Source organism: Camelina sativa, chromosome 7, assembly GCF_030686135.1.
Source record: "Camelina sativa cultivar CO46 ecotype springtype chromosome 7, ASM3068613v1".
NCBI classification, from domain to species: Eukaryota; Viridiplantae; Streptophyta; class Magnoliopsida; order Brassicales; family Brassicaceae; genus Camelina; species Camelina sativa.
This window is the reverse complement of record NC_141886.1, coordinates 16,448,065-16,469,579: the sequence shown is the minus strand read 5'-3', so window position 1 is coordinate 16,469,579 and position 21,515 is coordinate 16,448,065. Positions and strand designations below refer to the sequence as shown.

The window sequence follows — 21,515 nt, the reverse complement described above, 5'->3', positions numbered from 1 at the left end:
CCTTCTTATGTCTTGTTTATTTGCTTGAGGGCAAGCAAAGACTAAGTTTGGGGGTGTTGATGTTCATATATTTTACCATGTTTTCCCTTAGTTTATTCACATCTTTTGCATCTTTTGCTAGCCATTTTCATCATTATTGTGTAGCTTTAGGACTAATCATGCATTAGAGTTTAGTTGCATTGCATTTGCATCTTTTCATGCATAAACAGGTGATTTTGGAGCTTAAGGAGCATGAAAACAATCCTGAGGAGAAGTGAAGCAATCTTGAAAGGAAAGCAAGAGAGTTAAGGCTGAAGAACCAAGGTCCAGAGTCCAACTCGACCAAGCACTCGACCGAGTGGGTAGATGGACTCGACCGAGTGGAGTGTGCACGAGAGAAGCCAGCTCGACCATGGACTCGACCGAGCACTGGTCGAGTTGACCGAGCCGTTGACTACTTTGACTTTTTTCTATTTTTAGGGCTTCCACCTCCTCACCTATATAAGGCCTTGTACCTGCAGCCACCAAAGTGTGCAACTTTTTAGATATTCCCTAAACCTAGTTTTTACCTTTTTTAGTTTTATTCCTTTTGCATTTTTATTTTTAAGATCTTGTACTTCCTTATGAAAGAAGACTAGATTCTAATATTTTGTTGGTTCTATAACTTTCAAGATATTGAGAATTTGAGTTTCATCATTTCATCAATATTGAAGATCTTTGTTTAATCTTTCTAATAATGCAAGTTTCAATATTTTCTGGGTTTTTGACTTTGATCACCATGTATTGTTGTGAGTAGTTTCCTTAGGATCTTGAGGATGGGTTAGGATGGATTGATCTTGTGGTTTGTGTGACTTGGTCAAGCTTGATTGTTGTAGATCTCTTCTAGGGTAGATGATCTTAATGCTGATTCTATATCTGAGAGGGTAGAGTCTGATTTCAAGCTTCTTAGCATCACACCAATGTTTAGGAAGCATAGATAAGGCTAGATCTAGAGCTTACCATTAGGCTTGCTAAGAGATTAGAGGTCTTGTTTGGTTTGAGATGTATTGCTTAATGCCTGCTTGTGTAGATTCTTTACTGTGTGAGAACAAGTCTAGAATTGCATAGGTTTGATTGTTTCTTGACCATGAGAGTGGGAGAAACTTGTCTTAGATTAATATGTCTAGAGGTTAGCTCAAAGTTTGCTTGAGATTTGTTGACCAAGTTAGATAACCACAATGATTAGTCCATCCCATGAATCCATCCTCAGGACCTTCTTTGTTTATTGAAATCTTAGTCTTAATCCTGTTGCTTGCTTGTTGTTTGATTGGATTTAGCATTACTCTGTTTTTATTGCATTGCTCTGCTTCTGCGTCGAGTGCTGCTCGAGTCGAGTGCTGCTCGAGTTCATCCCCAGAACTCTGTGTCTATGATTTGTGTTTGTCTTGTTTCATTCCTGTTTCATTCCAGTTGCATACATTTAGTTTTCAGTTCATTAATTATCTTGCATTAGTTCATTAGTAGTAGTCTCTGTTTATGTTCTTGCTTTATCACTGTTTCAATCATTCAGTTTCATTTGCATATAGTTGTTAGTTCTTGTAGTTTATTTTCTGCATTTTACATTTTCTTCCTAGGATTGTTAGTGACAAACAATCTTTACATTTGTCTTAACTTAGATTCATATGCATATCTTAATTGTTCACAAACACTCATTTAGGATTGATACCTCTTGTACTGCAATAGCATAAGGGGAATTGAAACACCCATCCATCATTCCATTCATATCTCACCATTGCATACATCATCATTCACACCACTATATAAATCTTGTTTCAGTTTATTTTCTAAGTAGTTTACATTCTGCATTTTCATTATTATCATTAGGTTGTTAGTTCAAACTCATAATCATACTTGGCTTAACTTGAATCAATGTTCACATCTTAAATGCTTGCATAATCACCCTTTATGGATTGATATCTTATACTACAACTGGATAAGAGTATTGAAACCTCTTGCATTTCATCTGAGCATCATAGCCTTAGTCTGTTTGTTTGTTATCATACATTTCATTCAAAGGTTTACACATAGAGTAAAAAGTATGTTTCAATTGGTGTTGTTGCCATTAGGGTGTTGATTTGTTTCATTTAAGTTTTACAAAGGTTCAAGATTAAGTTATGTTACTAACTGCTCACCACTGTCTAGTATCTTGTTTTGAGTTTCAGGTAGTCACTCGAACCAGCACTTGATCGTGTGCCTTTTAAGCAAGTGATCGAGCACTAACCCAGAAACAAGCCAGTTTCCTCGTTTCAGTAAGATGACCAGCTGCTCGAGCCAGTGCTCGACCGTGTGTCAGTTCGAGCGAGTGATAGAGTCGGTTGATGCAGACAAGATCCAAAGGAAACATGAACCTACAAAAGTTCATTGATCATATAAACCGCTTACCAAGAGACTTGAGGCAGCAGAAAGCCAGAATCCTTCAAGAACAGCAAGATCAGTTGCTGATGGATCCACCAAACAACCAGAATAAAAGACCAAGGCATATTGGAGCAGGGGATGCTCCAAATACACACAACCAAAGAACTGGAATAGTACCTCCTGCTGTAGCCAACAGCATTTTCGAAATTAAAAGTGGGCTAATCAATATGATCGTGGCAAACAAATTCCATGGCTTACCAATGGAGGATCCTTTAGATCATTTGGATGAATTTGACAGACTTTGTGGTCTAACCAAGATCAATGGTGTTAAGATGGCTTCAAGCTCAGGTTGTTTCCCTTCTCACTTGGAGACAAGGCTCATCTATGGGAGAAGACACTTCCAACTGGTGCTATTACTACATGGGATGATTGTAAATAGGCTTTCTTAGCCAAATTCTTCTCCAATGCCAGAACTGCAAGATTGAGGAATGAGATATCAGGTTTTATCCATAAGAACAATGAGACCTTTTGTGAGGCTTGGGAGAGGTTCAAAGGACATCAAACACAATGCCCACACCATGGTTTTAGCAATGAGTCACTACTTAGCACACTCTACAAAGGAGTATTGCCGAAATCAGAATGTTGTTAGATACAACTTCCAATGGTAACTTCCTCAACAAACATGTAGATGAAGGCTGGGAACTAGTGGAGAACTTGGCTTAGTCTGATGGGAACTATAATGAAGACTATGATAGGACTGTGAGATTTGTTGATTCTGGTCCAGATGAGAAGTATAAGAAAGACTTGAAGGTGGTTAATGACAAGTTGGATAAGATATTGCTTAGTCAACAAAAGAACATACATTTTCTTGGTGAAGAAGACACAACAGTTCAAGATGGGAAGAATGAGATTGCTGAGCTTTGCTATGTGCAGAACCAAGGTGGTTTCAAAGGCTACAATCAGTATAAGCCAAACAACCTATCCTACAGAAGCACCAATGTAGCAAATCCTCAAGATCAGGTTTATCTACCTCCACCACCACAACAGCAGAACAATTACATACCAAAACAGCAACAACAAGGTTTCCAAGGCCCAATGTGTCCCCCACCAGGGATAGACCAACCAAGCCCAGGAACCAGACTTAAGAACTCTAATGCAACAGCTGTTGCTTAACCAAGCTAGTGGTCAGATGGAAACAACAAAGAAATTTGCTGAGATCAACTAGAGGATAGATTCTACATATAATGACTTGAATATCAAGTTTTGGAGCTAAAGTAAAGTTCAAGGAGAGCAGTCTGGCATCAACTTCAGCTCCTAAGCCTAATCAGCTGCCTGGCAAAGCTATTCAAAACCCAAGAGAATACACAGCCAAGGCTATCTTTGTTACTGAGCAACATGTCACTGGGGACAGTGAAGTTCAAGAGGGGGAGGATATTCCACAAGTTTCAGCTCAGAATGAAGCAGAGAATCAAGCAAAGAAGACACTCGATAGTGTGCTCGACCCAGCACACGATCGAGTGCCTGATTGAGTGGTTCCTACTGAGTCTGATAAGTCTACCAGATACATTCCTCCAGCATATAAACCACCTCTGCCATTCCCAGGACGTTTCAAGGAACAAATGATTAGGAAACTCAAAGAAAATCTTGAGCAAAAGGATTTGATGGCTATTCAACATGAAGTGACTGTTGAGAAGAAAGAAGAAGAGAGAGGGCCTGCTATGGAACAATATGACCCATATCCTCTTTATAAAGACATGTTACTTGATATATCCAAGCAGAAGGCTAAGAATCAAGCCAAGAGGGATTTCAAAGACATTGGAACAGCTGTGATTCCAACCAAACTTGAAGACCCAGTCTCTTTCAACCTACCATGCTCACTAAACTATATGCACTTCAACAAGTGCTTGTGTGAACTTGGAGCTTCTGATAGAGTCATGCCCTTCTCAATAGTAGAAAAGCTGGGATATGAAGAATTCAGGCCAAGTAATATCTATATAAGTCTAGCTGATGGTTCTAAGAAGGATGTGGTTTGTAAACTGGAGAATTTTCCAGTAAAGATAGGCAAAGCCAGAATACCAACTAATTTTGTCATAATAGAGATGGAAAAGGAGCTTGATGATCCAATCATTCTTGGGAGACCATTTTTGGCTACACCTGGAGCTGTTATTGATGTTAAAAAGGGTATAATCAGCCTGGACATTTCTGTGGGATTGGCTATGAAGTTTGATATCAAGAATCCATCAAATCAACCCACCATTGGAGGTCAACCCTTTATTATAGAAAAAAAAGCTGATGTTGAGTCTTTTAAAGATGAAAAGTACTCAAAAGCAAAGGTTTCAGTTCATGAGGGATCAATTCAAGACCTCGAGGTTTCAGTTCAAGAGTTGACTGATTTGGTGAAAAATCTCCAATTGCAACTTAACAAGATGTCTCTAAAGAAAGCAATGTCAAGGTTTAAGTTCAAGAATAAGCAAGGTTCAAGTGCCAAGACTGTTGTGACCAAGAACAAGGTTCATGGTGATCAAATTGATCCAGGGGGGACCTCATCACGTCTCTGGTCACCAAACCAAGCCTGATAAGACACCAAGAGTCAAGCTTAGTGACTATAAACAAGCTCAATAGGGAGAAGTCCCTAAGGTATCTTTGTACATAAGTTTAATTTCCTTGAAGTTTTTCTGTTTTTTCTTTCATGTCTGTGTTGGGAAGGCTTTATATAGGATTACAAGTGGGTTTAAGAAGTTTTGGACTTGTGGAAAAAGAGTTTTGAGGCAACTTGAAACAACCCAACTTTTTTTTTTAATAATAATAAATACATTATATAATTAAGTGTCCCATACCACTTAATTAAACCAACCCAGACCACAACTCAACATTGAACCAGCAACAATCATTATGCACAGCGGAAACATACCAACAATACAAAACCAATACATCATCAATACAATAACATTCTTAACCATTCTATCCATCAACCTAGCATAACGCTAACCAAGGTTCCAACATAAACAATATATCCAACAACACACAAACGAGACTGATAACTCTCTAATTTACATGTTTTTAGCATCCCTTTTTGTCCATATTTTGCATTATTCATACCCTTAACTTAGCATTTTTAGGTTATTAACTGTAGGAATTCATTTTTAGGCCATTTAGGGTGTTGCATTTTTGCATTTACATATTTTGGATGAAAACATATGCTTAAAAGCCTAAAATGGGGAAAAACAAAGACAAACCCGAAGATGTACCCGAAGGAGCCATCGAGCTAGAAGAACGAGTCCGAACCCAAACATGATCAATGAGGATCCAAGAGCATGAAGACCAACCCGAAGATCTACCCGAGGACTAACTCGACCTCATCCTCGTGTACCCCATTGAGTAGACCCTCCGGCAGGTCTGGGAAGCTAGGTCAAAGGGGTTTCCATATATAAACCCCTCCTTTCCTTCCTCGCAAACAAGCACGCCGCAGACCCTCAAACCAGAGAGTGAGAGCTTCTGTGAGAGAACTGAGTGACTCGAACACTTTTCCCTTTTGTTTCAGATTTTATTTCATAACTTTTTATCATTTCTTTAGATTTCTATCTTGTACTCTTATCCCTCTACTTTATCGTTTAATATAATGCAATTTTCGTTTATATTTGCTTTGATGTTTCCTGCTATGATTTCCGAGTAGTGTAGTAAAGTTTCTAGGGATGGGATAGATGATTTTGTGTTCTTGATCTGTTAGGATGTCTTAGATGATTGTATATGTTTAATAGATTTTCTTGTAGATTGATGTTCTTAATGCTGTCAACAAACCGAGAGGGTGAGATTAGATCTAAGGTGTTTTACCACCGAGAGGTGTAGATGAGATGCTTGAATCAACCAATGCTAGAGGTTTACTCACTTAGCCTAAGAGATTAGATGTGTAAGGGGTTTACTGACAATAATGAATCGGATCTTAATGTCTGCTTCATCATGTTTCTCCAACGAGAGTTAGGTAGGAGAGTGATCAAGGTTGATTGTTTCTATCACGAGAGTGTTTTAATAAGATTTTAGAGATTCACTGTCTAGGAAATATTTGCTTGAGGCATTTAAGACATCTGTATTGGTTAGGAATACTTAGGATTCGATTATCCCATCCTTAGAAGCTTTCGTATTTTAATTGCTTGCATTTCTATTCATCACTCGATCCCTTACCCGAACACGTACACGATCACCTGCTTCGAGTAACCCCTCGAGTTGTTCATACCTTCTTTGCTTACTCGATCACCCCACCTGATCCTGTACTCGAATGCTTGCATCGAGTGCTTAGGTCGTGTGGTTCCTTGTTTATATTATTTTCTTTTATTATTTTAGGATTGTTAGACAAAACCCCAATATTTATTGGCTTGACTTGCATTATTCTGATTGCATCCTTCCTGCTAGCATAAACAACCATTTGGATTGATAACCCTTTGTAATACAACTGCATAAGGAATTGATACCCTGGGTGAAAAACCTGTTATCAGAGACCCTAGATCATCCTCCTCCTCATCGCCATGATTCCACGTCACATACCTGCACACCACAAACAACAATTGAGATGCGTAAGTATTATCACAAATACTTAGTGAGACAATCCTCCCATCTACTGGGCTATACACACAAGCAACTGAGATTCCAATGTTTAACAAACAACAAACAACACAACAAACCAGGAAAAACCGCAACACACAAGTTGGTGTCGACCGACACCAGAGAAGTGTCGATCGACACTGGCCACAACATCGGTGTCGATCGACACCACCCGCAGACACGTACTTCTCGAAGTTGATCATCAAATCTCCGTTTCCAATCATCTCCAATCCGCCCCAAACTCACCCAAAAGTTTTAGGAACCTATAAGAACCTAACACAACCACCACAAACAAGAACAACACCACAAAGCACAAGAAATCAAGCAGACAAAGGATTCTCAGACTTAGATAAACCACGGTCATGCACTCACCTCTTTTGCAGGAAGATTTGATTGAGAAACGGTGGAAACAACACCTTAGGAAGCTTCTCCTTCGTTCTCAACAACAACTCTCCCTTCTACAGCTACAGATCTCACCAAAAACCACCAAGAACAAGCAAAAATTTCAAAAACCACAAGTTCTCTCCTTTCTCTCTTTTTCCTCTGCAAACGGCGACAAGACACACCATAAAACCCTTAATTCATCGCTTCTCCACTTATATACTCGGTTTAGATAACTAAACCAAACCAACCAAACCAAAATCGTGAATTAAAAACAAACCCGACGAACCCAGAAATAGTGGTGTCGATCGACACACCCCTGGTGTCGGTCGACACCCACTCCGAAAATACAATAACCAGTTCACGGATGTTACACAACTCGAGCAGGCCTTTTAGAAGCACTCAATCGAGCACCTTAGAAGCCTAGAAGCCCATTCGAAACCGCCCATTGTGTGCTCGATCGTGTGGAGGGAAGAAGGAGTTTGATTTTCAAAATTGAGCACATGCTCGACCAAATGGGGTCGAGTAGTAGGGTCGAGTGGCAGAAAAGTGGATCATAGATTCCAAATTCAAATTTGAATGGTATACACGCTCCACCCTTGTCTCTTTGTCCCCTTAGCTTCTTTATAAGCACCTAAACTCGAAACAACACTCCACACACTCTCTCATTTGCATAAACACTCAAATTCTAGCTAGAAATCTCTCTTTACTTTCATTGCTCTGTTCAAAGCTTAGTTCTCTTGTTTTTTGGGTTACTAACCTATTAACTTTGAGCTTTGAGTCTATTTATTTTAAGTTTTCTTTCACAATGTCTTCCCAAGACAAGGAAACACCAGAACAAGCTGCTATTCACCGATCTAAGGCCAAGAAGACTACTGAACAGTTCATGGGAATTCGTGATGCACCACCTGTTTCAAGGAGAGAGGTTGGTGAAAGCACTCGATCACCCACTCGAACAGGCAAACGATCGAGTGCCAAATTGAGAAGGGGGTCGAGCGGCCATACGAAGAAGAGAAATCAGCCTGTTGAGGAAGATTTGGAGAGAACTGAGAGTGATGAAGAGATGGAGGTTGACTATGAAGAGCATAGGAGGAACATAGCAAGTGAGAAGAGGTCAGTAGCTGATGTTCAACAAGAAGAAAGTGAAAGTGAAGATCAGGCAGATTCTGGTGTTTTAACACCACGCCAGCTCTTTGAAGCTTTCATGTCCATGAAGTTCCAAGGGACCAAATATCCACACAAGGAAACCATGGAGAAGCTTGGTATTGCTGAAGATGTGAAGCTTCTCTTTGAAAACTGCAGCTTAACCAAGTTCATGGGCATGAACATAGAGGAGTATAAAGAAGAAAGCTGTGAGTTTTTAGCCACCATCCAAATGCACTATTTCACTGATATGATTGATCCAGAGAGAGGAGTTGGCTTCATCACTTTCACCATTAAGGACAAGCACTATGAGCTGTCACTCTTAGAGTTAGCATCACTCTATGGGTTCGAAACAAGAACTGAGTACAACATAGTGATACCCAAGGAGGAGCTCTACTCTCTATGACAAAACATTGGTGAGGATAAGCCATACTACTCCTCCAAGACCAAAAGCTCCAAGATTAAAAGTCCAGTCCTAAGCTACTTTCACAAAGCTCTTGCCAACACTCTTTTTGCTAGAAAAGAAACTGGGAATTTGAATAAGGGAGAACCCAAGGTGATATACATGGCACTCTATGGTGTCATGGACAAAACAAGAGATGGGAACACCATTTGTGGGAGTAGAGTGCCAACTGACTTTGCCATGGTCCTCATTGATCAAATGACCTACTAAAGAAGCTGGGTCAGCAAGTTGTACAAGAAGGACTCAACTGAAGTTCTATGCATTGGAGGTATCATCACTCCAATCCTTGTGGCTGCTAATGTACCACTTCAATCTGAGAAGACCAAGAAGCAACAACCATAAGGGAAGGGCTTAACATTGATTTCTAGCCAGCAGCTGAGCTATTATTTGATGGAACAGCCCCATTTGCAGAAGACCAAGCTGAAGATGTTGATATGGCTGAAGGAGAGGAGCAGTTCTACTTTGAAGAATATGAGCCCCAACCAAGAGATAGTAGTGGAGTGAGAGAGACAGCCAAGAGGGTGACACTTCTTCAAAAGTGGAACAAGTGGCATGGTAAGACCATCAATACTTTGAAGAGTAATGTGAAGAAGATGTTTAAGTCAATAAGAGGCATGAAGAAAGAGATTGCTGAGTTGAAGAGTAGAAACTCATCTCCAGCACATTCTGAGCATTTGAGGAGGAGTAAATCCACTAGAGCCATACCTAGGGCTGAAAACCCAATGGAACCTTCAAGAGCTTCATCATATGAGCCATTACAGAGGAGAAGAGGTTCAATTCACACATAACAGCAGTTTCTGAGGCACTCGACCAGTGCACTCGAACCAGCACTCGACCGAGCACCTGCAATGCACTCGGCCGAGCACTTGCCTAGACCTCCATATGGCATCCCAGCTCAACCAGCTTATCCAAGCTACCCCTATGGCCATGCTTATCCTCCATACCAGCCTCACTACTATGTGGACCCTACTTTCATGCAACACATCTACTATGGGCAGCCAGGACAGCCATTCTATCCTCCACCACCCACTCGACCAGGCCACTCGATCAGGCACTCGACCGTGCGCCAATCCGTGGTCATTGTCGAACTCCCTCCCTCTCCACCAAAAGTTCAAATGGATGCTCAAGACACTGGATACTCTTATGACAGCATGAATGATGTTGTAGATGACTTCTTCCACAACCCATGAGGTACCAACACCACCTATCTCATTGTTTATACCATTTCATTTCATGTTTTGTTTGTTTTGGTTCTTAAATTCTCTTTCAAATTTTTATTACACAAGGGACTGGGTAATTTAAGTTTGGGGGGAAGGTTTAAGACAGCATTTGACATTGTTTTCTATTTTCTTATTTCAAATTTTTTGCATTATCATGTTAGTACTTGCATTTCATCTAATACATAGAAAAACACTTAAAATTTAAAAAATTTTGCGAAAAAATCTTTACAAAAAAAGAGTGTTCATGTAGTTTGCATTGCATATTAAGATCTTGTTAACATGTTTCATATAGAACTGTTTCATATATTGCATTAAGGATCTATGATGAGTTTAGCCTTGTTAACTTGTTTAACTTCACTAAACTAGAATCAGTGCCCAAGTTAATAGTACATTAATGCTAGTTGAGTGGCTAGATATATAAGATTGAACCAAGGCTAGAATTCCTACATTGGATTCAGGTTTAAATTAAAGCATGTTGACATTTGACATCATTTCCTACTTATAAGAACCTAATATCACTACAAGAAAATCTCTCCAAACCATAAAACAGCCACAACTATTTTGTAGCTAGCATATATTAGCCACAAACCAAACACAAAATTATGTTGTGGCCATGTTGTAGCTATGTTGTAGCAATTTGTGGCTAATTAGCCACACAAAAAAATTCATAGCTAGTTATAGCTAATTAACCATAAATTAGCAAAAGATTAATATGTGGCTATTATTTTCATAGCTATAGTTATTTTGTGGCTACTCTAAATTCTATGCACCAAAATTTACACGTATGATAAACAAAATATTTAATCTACATGATTGAATTATGTCTAACACATAAACAAGTAAAAGAGATAAGAAATGTGACTAAGTGGAGATGCAATCCACTTATGTTGGTGAAAAATCTATACTATTAATTAGAGAGTACTCCAGCAAAAAAAAAAATTTACAATTATTCCACATATTGTCCCTACGGTGAAAGAAAGGAAGAAGAGAAAGAAAAAAAATTTAAGAGCAAAGATGTAATACAATCTATACAAAACACGCGGATCTGATCTGTTTGGGATTATGTTATTCGGATTGTAGTTATATTAGACGTGTATCCAAACATCATCTTCTTCTTAAACCTGTACAAGAGCAAATCTTCTAATAAATTGTAATCTTCTTGCGTATCATAACAATCAGTTAAATGAAATCAATTTATTAACTGCATATATTTTCTGTTAATCACAATTATTCTCATTTCTAACAATCACAACTACCCTTTTGAATTGATTGCCTTTTGTTCTTCGTAATTAAATATGCTATAAACTAAAAACAGAAACAGTTGGATTGAATCTCTAATCTTACTATGCAGTTTTATATCAAACCCACAATCAAATCACAAACAGAATATATTACATTGATTGCATCAAATATTCTACCTTTCACCCAAAGCTACGAAGAACAACTGTTATAAAAACCATAAAATACACCGTAAATCATAAAACTCATCAAACATTCATACAAACATAGTAGAAATTCACTTTTTTATCGCAGTCATGGTGACCACCAATGGTTTTACACATGTTTCCGAGCTCAAAGCCTTCAAAAAACCTGGAAGATAAGAGTCAAGATCGTCCATACATGGAAGCAATATACAACATACACTGGTGAGACAATAGAGATGATATTGTCTTATTCTGCAGTAAGTTTCTATCATTTTCCCTAAAACTTATACCATACACATTTGTGAAGGTAACTATTATTGATTAACTATTTGTGTATTATTTAAATCTATATTATTTTCTAAGCTCTGTTTTCGAAAACATAATTTGAATTGTGTTATAAAAACAGGATGTTTTCAAATGATGTGAAGACTGTCGAGGATGTTGAAGTGGTGGAACTAAATGAGTGAAAGAGTTTCATGGATTGGTATGGTTCTAAGCAAACGTTTTGTTTTTAAAACTTAGATGCTGTTGTAATAATTTATTATGGTTTTTTTTGTGTTTGAACTAAACCTACTGTCTCATCCGTAGGTTTATTCTCAAACTTTTTTCCATACCATTGATAACTTTTATTTAATATAATTTATAAATACAGACTTTGGTAAACTTTTATAAATTGGTAACATAAACTATTTAATTTATGTAACTAATAAATATTTCTAGGAGAAAATAATTTTGTTGAATTAAAACTTGATAGTACTTACCTGGATAGTACTTACCAGGATAGTGTATATAATTCCTCATTACTATACGTCCCATTTTGTAAGGTAGTTGAAACTTTGGCCAAAACCAGAATTACCCTGACAAGTAAACAAATTTCTCATTTGTTTTGTTAAACGAAAATTAACACTACAGCCGGTGTTCAACCAAATTTATTAGCTTTCTTACCTTTCATTTGAAATTTTTTTGTAAACCCAGTATGTTCATACCCCTCCTTCAATCCAATTGTCGAATTATAATAGTGTCTAATTCAAGAAAATTTTATCCTAAACAGACAAAACATAACTATTAGAGTTTCGAATTCATCAGAGTTGATGGATAAACAATATTCGAAAGGGTTTTTTTTGCTTATCTTTCATTTAGGCTTGATGGGGTTATCCTGTTTCGTGATAACAAATCAAGAAAGAAACATAAAATTAAATATCAATCATAATATTGATTCCATTTCAATAACAAATACAAAATTTAAAATTGGAAATAGATTCAAACTTGTAGAAGAAGATCCATATTCGATTCAATCCATTTGGAATCCAGATCGACGCTATATGTATAGGAAATAGAACAAGAAAATTAGAAATCTACATCGAATCTTCCTAATTGAAAAGGCGAATATATAAATAAAAGGTCGATCTATTACCTTACTTTTCCTTTGAAATCGAAATCAGAGAAATACAAAAAGACAGCTGATCAGATTAATCGAGAATAAATCCGATCATGTTGCTTTAACGTGGGATTCCGATCGAGAATATCATTGCCTCGGAGATATCCGATATGGATTATTAGGTGTCTTGATTCCATTTTTGCTCGATCAGACAAAACTCAGTAATTTTTTTTCTCAAACCGACAAAACACTCTGTATATCGTTTGACTGTTTGTATTTTGTTGTCTCTTTGTTTTCCCGGATACATCTTTACGAAGATAATATTCTTAATGGGCCAATATCGGATTTAAATAAATCCTACTGATCCAATTAATAAAAGTTTTCATCTTATGGCCCATTAAAATCTAAAATACAATTTGATGATATTTATGTATAGGTTATTAAATGATACGAAATAAATGTTTTGTTGTGACAAGGGGAGGTATTGGTTTAGGATTTAGAAAAAATTTTAATAACTTTAAAAGTTAGGTAAAATATGTTGTTATTCAATCAAGACTTTTAAAAACTCTTTAAAAATTTGGTGTTATTGGTTGTAGATTTGTAAAAAATTATCTAAAATCTTGATAAATCTAGTGTTATTGGATTAAGAGTTTTATAAAGTCATTAAAAGTTTTATGTTGTTCAAGTAAAACAAAAGAATCTTGGATTGTTAATGAATTCAAATTTTATGTTATTGGTTTAGGATTTTATATCATTTCCTTCATAACAAAAGTCATGAAAACTCTTTCATCAAATAGAAAGATTTTACAAGATTAAAAAAAACAAATCATCAAGATTTTAAAAAACTTCCTAAACAATCTCTTTAGAATCGTTCATTTTTAACTTTCAATTTTCTATAATTTTAACAATCAGCAAGAACATAAAATCATTAAAATTCTTTGTAAATCCTAAACCAATTGAGGGTTATCAACGATAAGAAACCTATCGAGTCATAAAAAAAAAAAAAAAAAAAATCAAGTCGATGAAAACCCAAAAAATTGATTACATGTGTATACTGTTTCTTCAAGAAAAGATAAAACTGACGTTGTATTCTGCACCACCACTTTTTCAAAGGAATGCAAAATCAATCAAGGAATGGAAGAGAACCTACAAAATGTTTAAAGAGATAAATTTACAATTTACCCAAGAAATTCTGGTCGGTAATCTGAAAAACTCATAAGAAATCGCTTTCTAAAATTGAACTAGATTCAGAGGACTAACCAGTCTTCGTGATGAGATGAGACAAATCAGAGGAGGAGATTGGTTAAGGTACAAATTTTGAGGCTACGGAGGAGGAAGAGAGGAGGCGGAGGAAAAAAAGAAAAAAGAGGGACAAATGAATTTTACGATGAGATTAGGTTACAATTCTGTTTGGGTAATTTTTTTTCCCCAACACAAAATATAATAAATCTTATATTATAATCATATAAATTATATGACTCATTAGCATGTTACCGATGTAGGAAATTTGTTTTCCGCTGATCATATTTAATTGTTTTGTCTATTAAATTATAAATTAAATTAAACATTAAAATAATAAATTATGTTTTAACCAAAATATTTTTTGCGATGTATCGCAGGTTTATTAGTATCTATATTTTGGCTTATCAAAAAAATCAAAACTCGCTTAACAGATGCGACTAAGGGTTTTTAGTTTATATGATATTATCATGATGGTTCACAAATCCAAAGGTTTTTATTAAATATAACAGATTTATGAGTTATTCCTATTTTTTGGAAAATATTTAACAACTAATTACAAAAGTATCTTAGATATAGTATTAACATGTTATATAGTTTAAAATATAAGTAAACTAATTTTCAAAAATTTAAGCTTCTCTACGAATTTTTTTTTTATGTTTAAAATTATTTATTATTAATATTAGTTTTTTTCTTTAAATATATTTTATAAAATATAAGAGTGATACTGTTCAAACAAATTAAGAGATAGTGATTTAGTAAAACGTCACTAATCATATAAAGTCAAGCATGGCAGATGCGGATATGCTATATAATTTATAAAATATGTTGCAAGACGAATGCAACATGACAGGTTTGAACAATTACACCAACACGAAAACTATTTTATTTGCTATATTTGGTTAATTTTGGTTAGTTACGGTTATCTATTAATAACCAAACTAAACCAAAACTTCCAAAATATATGAATATTTATTATATTACTCTATATACAAACCAACCGAAACCAAATGAAAGCCTAATTTTGGTAACTGAATGTCCAAGCCTAATTTTTACTACATCTGGGCGTTCGGGTACCGTTCGAGTTCGGATCGAATATTTTGGATTTTCGGGTTTAGAGATATAGGATCCGTTTGGGTATTTCTATACTTTGGGTTTGGATCAGGTATATTTGGATATCTGTTTGGATTCTGGTTTTGATCGGGTTTGGGTTCGAGTTTTTAGATTTAGAGATTTGGAACCCGTTGGGATATTCTAAAATTTTGAATACAGTTCGAATCAGATTTGTCGGATTGGCTTCGGATCAGATTTTTGGACCCAGATATTTTGCCCAGGCCTAATTTTAACTCTAAATTCGAGTATTTTGTTTTAAAAAAAGGTAATCGTAACTAATTGGAAAACAGGTTACGGTCGAACAAAAATCGATATTATAATCATGTCTTCAATTCAAGTATGTGGAACTATTTACTCCTGTAAATCTCGCGAAACGGGTTTTTCTAAGGTCAAAAGATTTTAAACTCGACCGGTATAACGTGTTGGGGTTTATCCTTTTTATATCTCTATTTAGGTTATTCTGCTTGACGATGTTTTAATTCATTTTCCTGATTATTTTTCCCGTTGGATAGTTTATAAGTATGATAGAAATTTAAATGGTCAATTTGGTTAACAACTCATTCGGATTCATCGTTATGTCTGTCCAAGTTCCATGTGAAATCCGTCTTATTTCAAACATTCGCAAACTATATTGAAATCAAACCAATATAAATTTGGATTATACATACTATACTAAAATTAGAATATAAAGCTACTATAAAACTCATGTGTTATAAATCAAAACACCTAAGTGCATATCCAAAATCTTGAAAAAAGTATTTAGAAAAACATCTGCACGTACGTGCGGGTCCGATCCCTAGTAAAGACTTAAGAATTATCTCAACGATTATGTTGGTGAAAAATGTTACCGCTTTACTCTCCATTTATTTTATTTATTACTCTCTTTAACCTAATTACTATATTAACTTTTTCTCTTGACGACTTGACCTAAGTCTTTTTCTCTTCCTCCCACTTTCTCTCCTTCCTTTCCTGCCACTAGAGCTGTCAAACCATTGAACGAGTCTATTTAGACATTTTTTTAAAAATGGGCAGAAATTAGACAGTCCCAAATGGACAATGGTCCAAAATGTGTTCATACCCACTAAGACCATGTCCAAATGGACAACCCACTTTTATTTTTGTTGTTTTTCATCTATTATGTATGAGTTTTATTTTTGTTATTTTTTTTCTTATAAAATCTGAATCTTATTTTTGTTACTTTTCACTTATAAAATCTGATTTTTTTTTGTTCAACCATAAAATCGGATTTTTTTTTGTTCAACCATAAAATCTGATTTTTGTTTTTGTTATTTTCTTTAACAAAATCTAATTTTTTTTTGTTATTTTTCACTTATAAAATCTACTAAATTTGGTTATGTATTGTTCTTTGATTCTTCCATTGTTCTTAGATTATGGAAAATTTTTTAGCCTTTAAGAAACAAGAAACAAATGGAGACTATATATGATTGGGGATTTTGCATAAAATAAAATCAACAACACATAACTATTAAAATCAAGTAGTCAACAACACAAAACTATTTAGTAGCAAAGTCAACAATACATAACCAAATTTAGTAGCAAAGTCAACAATACAAAGCCAAACTTAAGTAGCAACAATTGTTCCTTCCTCCTCCACAAACTTGAACTCATCACCTACAATATTCAAAACAAAATCAGAACTCATCACCTATAAATTCATCAACTACAAATACAATATGCAAAAAAACGTAGAATTTTTACGAATTTTTTGACATCCCCTAAACCAATTTCTTGCACATATCAAAGCTTGGACATTTGTTGGTTATAGACAACTCCTATACTTGTTGAGAACACGGCTACCAATGCTAAAGGATGATTCTGATGCAACCGTTGTGATTGGAATACTTAAGACATCAAAGATCAATCATCTATCTCCCTAATCTACCTAGCCCAAAGTTCTAAAAGATCTACTCACTCATGGTTATGATCACACAAAGGTAGAGGTTTGATCTTTGTGAAATCATAATTAGAGATTGTAGAATAGGAGATTTGAATAAGAAATTGCTATTAAAAATTTAGAAGTACTCAATCATTCAAGAAACCAAGAGTAAACAAGCTTAAGAACCCTAAGTGGCTACTAAACAAAAGATAAGATAAGAGATAAGTCTCCCCTTAATAGGGTTAGAGTATTTATAGGAAAACAGAAAAGGACCTAGGTCAACCCAAAACATACTGGGTCAAACCCGGATTAAAACTAAAACAAGTGTGGTGTTGGCTCCAGCGGCCATGGTTTGGCCGCTGGTGGTGGCGATCTTCCTCTTACTGAACTCCATAGGCCAGCTCTTGACCGATTGGGATGGTCGTTGGTACTGACGATCAAATGCATCTCCTCTTCACTCGGCCACCGTTTGGCTGCTGCTCTTGGCCGCTGCTCCTGGCAATCAATGCACGCCTACTCTTCCATCAGCCGGTGCTTGGCCGCTTGTCCTGACCGATGATGGTCGTGTATGCTTCCTTATCCCTTGTCACTTCTCCAATTCCACTTCTCTTTGCTTCTTTGCACCAAAACAAGTCCAAATGCTCCAAATGTGTTGAGATTACTCCATGAACCTGAGAGATAACACACTAGATGAAAATGCTCCTAAAGCAACCTAAAATGACAAGATTATACAACGAAACTATGCAAAAACAAGGCTTAAAACCCAACAAAAACACAAGATATCAGTTAGTAAATCCTAAAAATAAAAATAAAAATAACTAAATCCTACCAGTGGGTGGTCTCCCACTCAGCGATTGTTTTAAGTCATTAGCTTGAGTTGGCAGCGGATTAGGTAGAAGGTGCATCATCCAAACGCACAATGTGTCCGTCTGGTATCCCGGCGTTAGCCCAATAATGGTTCACTCTCTGTCCCTTAACAATAAACTTCTCTCCCTTGGAGTTTAGCAGCACAATAGCTCCATAAGGGCAGACTTCTTGGATAGTGAATGGTCCGGACCAGCGAGAACGAAGCTTACCTGGAAACAGCTTCAAGCGAGAGTTATACAGAAGTACTTGATTATTAGGCTCCAAATTTCTGGAGATGATCTTCTTATCATGATAAGCCTTGGTTCTCTCCTTGTATAGCTTAGAGTTCTCAAATGCATGATGTATAAACTCATCCAGCTCATTCAGCTGAACCAACCTTCTCTCTGAAGCTGTCTTGGCATCAAAATTCAGCAATTTAACAGCTCAGGCTGCTTTGTGCTCTAACTCCACTGGAAGATGACATGTTTTCCCATAAAGCAGATGAAAAGGTGTAGTGCCAAGTGGTGTCTTATATGCAGTCCGATATGCCCAAAGTGAATCATCTAACTTGGCTGCCTGATCATTTCTTGTAACACCCACTGTCTTCTCAAGGATTTCTTTGATTTGGCGGTTAGAAACCTCAACTTGACCACTAGTCTGGGGATGATATGGGGTGGCTACTCTATGTTGAACTCCATACTTCTTCAACAACTTATCAAACACTTTATTAATAAAGTGCTTACCTCCATCACTGATAATAATCCGAGGCACTCCGCACCGTGGAAAGATAATGGTCTTAAACAGCTTAAGAACAACAACAGAATCATTCTTGGGACTTGCAATAGCTTCCACCCACTTGGAGACATATTCAACAGCAACCAGGATGTAGTTGTTAAAACGGTCCCATAAAGTCAATGCCCCAACAATCAAACACTTCAACCTCAAGAATGAAGTTTTGTGGAATCGCATGCCGTTTGCTGATTTGACCCTTCCGCTGACAGGCATCGTATCTTGAGACAAACTCATGAGCGTCTTTGAACATTGTTGGCCACCAAAAGCCTGCTTGGAGAACTTTGGAAACTGTCTTGAATGTAGCAAAATGTTCGGCATAGTCAGATCCATGACAATGAAACAAAACGTCAGGTACCTCACTTTCTACTAAACATCTTCTGTAAACTCCATCACTGCAATGCTTATACAAGTAAGGTTCATCCCAATAGTATCTCGTAAGATCTCTCAAGAATTTCTTCTTAGCATACCCTGTAAACTTGTCTGGGTCCACCTCTGCAGCAAGCTAATTTGCGATATCAGCATAGCACGGTTGATCAGAAGTAGTTACAGCAGCCACGTCGTCATCAAACGCATAACCCGATGATTCTTGAACCAAGCGTCGATCGATGCTTAATGATGAATCGGTCGATGCAATCGCCAAGTCCTGTTCGTATCGAGATTCAGCATTGATCGATGCACCAGCTGAGTCGATCGATGCATTGCCACGAGTCTGCAAAACTTCCCGAGACAATGTAGCTTGAGAACCAATTTCAACAAAGTAGACATTCTCCTCTGGCAGTGAATCATGAATTGGAACATCATCTTCTATCTTAATCCTTGATAAATGATCAACTACTCCATTCTCTATCCCTTTCTTGTCCTTAACCTCAATGTCAAATTCTTGAAGAAGAAGAATCCATCTTAATAACCTTGGCTTGGCATCCTTTTTCTACATCAAGTATTTGAGTGCAGCATGATATGTATGAACTATTACCTTTGATCCAACCATATAAGAACGAAACTTCTCAAAAGCAAACACTACTGCTAGCAGCTCCTTCTCCGTTGTTGCATAATTCTTTTGAGCATCATCAAGTGTTCTACTAGCATAGTAAATAACATGAAGTTTCTTATCCTTCCTCTGTCCTAGCACTACTCCCACTGCAAAATCGCTGGCATCAGACATTACCTCAAAAGGAAAATCCCAATCTGGTGGTTGAACAATTGGAGCACTCACTAACTCTTGCTTAATCCGTTCAAAAGCTAAACGACATTCATCAGTAAACTAAAACTTGACATCCTTGCATAATAGAGCTGAAAGTGGTCTAACTATCTTATTGAAATCCTTGATGAAGAGTCTGTAGAACCCTGCATGTCCAAGAAAACTCCTGACCAGCCTCACATTATCTGGTGGTTGAAGACCTGTCATCAGTTATATCTTAGCGCGGTCAACTTCAATACCAGCTTCTGAAACCCTGTGACCAAGCACTATACCATCTCTAACCATAAAATGGCACTTCTCCTAATCAAGAACTAAGTGCTTCTCTTCACATCTAGCTAGCACTTTGCAGAGATTATCCAAACAGCTCTTGAATGCAGAGATTATCCTGTCACGCGGGTGACCCGGGTTCGGTCCTCAGCAACGACGCAAAAATTTGATATGGTCAAATTGTAATACCCTAATGGTACTAACAACCTTGCAGTTGTAATACTCTAGGGGTCGAATCCACAGAGACTCTAGATCACACAATAATCTAATTAATCTTTTAGTTATGCTAAATCAAAATATTAATTTAAAAACGATGCAGAAACAAAATTAAAAAGTGTTGTAAATTCAAAAGATCAAATAGCTAGGCCTAGGGAATTTCTCAGGAAATCACAGATTATTAAATCAATAAATTAATAGGATTCAAGCAATTTAAATTAGATCTAGAACTCTAAACTCTTTTGTAAAATATATCAGTTCTCACTGCAAATATTATCTTAATTTAAAACCAGAAAATTCAAATCTCTTTGTAAAATTCAAAGTTAAAAATCAGCTTTAAAAACAAGTTTAGATTCTTCACAAAATTAGTAAATCAAATCTCTTTGCAGGAAATAATTTTGCTCATCAAAAGTTTTTATCAGGAAAATCAATTATACTCTCATATCAATTTATTTTCCTAGATTATTAATTCTATGTGACCAATCAGGAATTAATATGAAGAACAACCTAAGATGAAGATCACAGAAGATAATGAATCCTAAAAATAACAGATCTAATAAACCATAAAAACCCTATGAAAAACCTTAAACCTAACAAGCAGGCTACTCAGACATATTCAATGAAGAACAAAACATCTTTTCTGAATAATAAGCAATTCAAATTAAGAAGTAAGAAGGGAGTTCAAGAATCTTCTCTCTACAGATGAAATCAGATCTATCTCTCCCAAAGCTCTCAATATCTCTTCTTTCAGTAAGGTTGCAGAATAAAACTCTCTCTAGAGAAAAACTAAGGTCTTAACAATGACCATAAAAATCCTAAATATACTCTAAAACACGTCTTGGGCCTTAATTGCAAATAAGGGAAACTTGGGCTTGTAAATCTTCTAAAGCTTGTGAGAAAACATCTGATTGGCTTGTGGCAGCTACATCGATCGATGCAGAGGTAGCATCGGTCGATGCATACTCTTGA

At 36.4% G+C, this 21,515-nt stretch overlaps 1 long non-coding RNA gene and 1 other non-coding gene across 5 annotated transcripts; both read right to left on the bottom strand.

Annotated features, from left to right (window-relative positions):
• Positions 1 to 2,851: 2,851 nt before the first annotated feature.
• On the bottom strand, positions 2,852 to 2,958 carry LOC147941306 (small nucleolar RNA R71). Its single transcript, XR_015562951.1, has one exon. It is a non-coding gene; the product is annotated as a small nucleolar RNA R71 (small nucleolar RNA).
• A 3,855-nt stretch (positions 2,959 to 6,813) lies between these two features.
• On the bottom strand, positions 6,814 to 13,261 carry LOC104701129 (uncharacterized). 4 transcript variants are annotated; one of them, XR_015561327.1, is made up of 6 exons: positions 13,015 to 13,261; positions 12,867 to 12,918; positions 12,546 to 12,756; positions 12,362 to 12,457; positions 11,697 to 11,766; positions 6,814 to 6,912 (listed from the first exon to the last, which is right to left on the bottom strand). It is a non-coding gene; the product is annotated as an uncharacterized LOC104701129 (long non-coding RNA). The 4 variants fall into 4 exon arrangements; XR_015561328.1 differs by having other exon boundaries at positions 6,815 to 6,912; positions 12,377 to 12,457; XR_015561326.1 differs by lacking the exon at positions 6,814 to 6,912 and having other exon boundaries at positions 11,552 to 11,766.
• Positions 13,262 to 21,515: the final 8,254 nt, after the last annotated feature.